Source organism: Cololabis saira, chromosome 20 (assembly GCF_033807715.1).
Source record: "Cololabis saira isolate AMF1-May2022 chromosome 20, fColSai1.1, whole genome shotgun sequence".
Classification (NCBI taxonomy): Eukaryota; Metazoa; Chordata; class Actinopteri; order Beloniformes; family Belonidae; genus Cololabis; species Cololabis saira.
In genome coordinates, this window is record NC_084606.1 from 5537708 (window position 1) to 5539737 (window position 2030).

Consider the following 2030-nt stretch of genomic DNA (forward strand, 5'->3'; position numbering starts at 1 on the left):
TTCGACTTTTTTCTCGACATTTCGACTTTTTTCTCGACATTTCGACTTTTTTCTCCGCATTTCGACTTTTTTCTCCGCATTTCAACTTTTTTCTCCAAATTTCGTCTTTTTTCTCCAAATTTCGTCTTTTTTCTCCAAATTTCGTCTTTTTTCTCCAAATTTCGTCTTTTTTCTCCAAATTTCGTCTTTTTTCTCCACATTTCGTCTTTTTTCTCCACATTTCGACTTTTCTCTCGACATTTCGACTTTTCTCTCGACACTTTTTTTCTCAACATTGACTTTTTTCTCCAAATTTCGACTTTTCTCTCGACATTTCGACTTTTCTCTCCACATTTCGACTTTTTTCTCCGCATTTCGACTTTTCTCTCGACATTGACTTTTCTCTCGACATTGACTTTTTTTCTCAACATTGACTTTTTTCTCCACATTTCGACTTTTTTCTCGACATTTCGACTTTTCTCTGCATTTCGACTTTTTTCTCTGCATTTCGACTTTTTTCTCCACATTTCGACTTTTTTCACCACATTTCGTCTTTATTCTCCAAATTTCGTCTTTTTTCTCCACATTTCGACTTTTTTCTCCACATTTCGACTTTTTTCTCCAAATTTCGTCTTTTTTCTCCACATTTCGACTTTTTTCTCCACATTTCGACTTTTCTCTCCACATTTCGACTTTTCTCTCCACATTTCGACTTTTCTCTCCACATTTCGACTTTTCTCTCCACATTTCGACTTTTCTCTCGACATTTCGACTTTTCTCTCGACATTTCGACTTTTCTCTCGACATTTCGACTTTTCTCTCCACATTTCGACTTTTTTCTCCACATTTCGACTTTTTTCTCCACATTTCGACTTTTCTCTCGACATTTCGACTTTTCTCTCGACATTTCGACTTTTCTCTCAACATTTCGACTTTTTTTCTCAACATTGACTTTTTTCTCCAAATTTCGACTTTTCTCTCGACATTTCGACTTTTCTCTCCAAATTTCGACTTTTCTCTCCAAATTTCGACTTTTCTCTCCAAATTTCGACTTTTTTCTCGACATTTTCGACTTTTTTCCTAAAATTTCGACTTTTTTCTCCAAATTTCGACTTTTTTTCTCCACATTTCGACTTTTTTCTCAAGATTGTACTTCAACATTAATCTTGACATTTCGACTTTTTTTCTTCTTCTCTTTTTCCTTTCCATTTTAATCTCGACATTTCAACTTTTTCTCAAAATTTCGACTTTTTTCTCGACATTTCAACTTTTTCCTCGAAGTGCATAATGAAAAAAAAAAATCTTCCCCCAGTTCTAACTAATATAGAAACATGCAGCATGTGTTTCCTTCATTCTAAGGCTGATACAAGACCTTTCACTTTCTGCGGCTCCAGACATATTAGTTTTTTGTGTTTTTGGTCCACTATGTACGGTGGCCGAGACCCGCCATTGCTGAAAATAAAAGTAACGCTTCAAACAGAAACAAACGCCACTGCAAATTAAAGAAACGCTGCAAATAAAAAGAAACGCAGCTGCAAATTAAAGAAACGCTGCAAATAAAAAGAAACGCCGCTGCAAATTAAAAAAGAAACGACGCAAATAAAAAAGCTACAGCAGAAGTGAATTACCGGGGACTATTTTTGCTGATGCACCGGTGTTTTTTACGTGAGAGGAGAAGAAGAAGACGAAGAGGACATAAGTGAAAAGGAAGAAATAAGAAGAGCGAGGAATAAGAAGAACAACGAACGAGAAAATAAGTGAAAAGGTTAGTGTTCAACGTCGCTACGTGTCATTTTTAATGTGCAACAGCGGTGCATCGGCAAAAATAGTCCCCGGTAATTCACTTCCGTTGTGGCTTTTTTATTTGCGTCGTTTTTTTTTTATTTTTTTTGCAGCGGGGTTTCTTTTTGTTTGCAGCGTTTATTTTATTTGCAGCAATGGCGGGTCTCGGCCACCGTAAATATGGATCTAAAACATGTTGGGTTGCCGACTCCTGGTCTAGAAGGGGGAACTAAAGAACCGGTTTACCTTCAAAAAAGGTCTGAAACCCG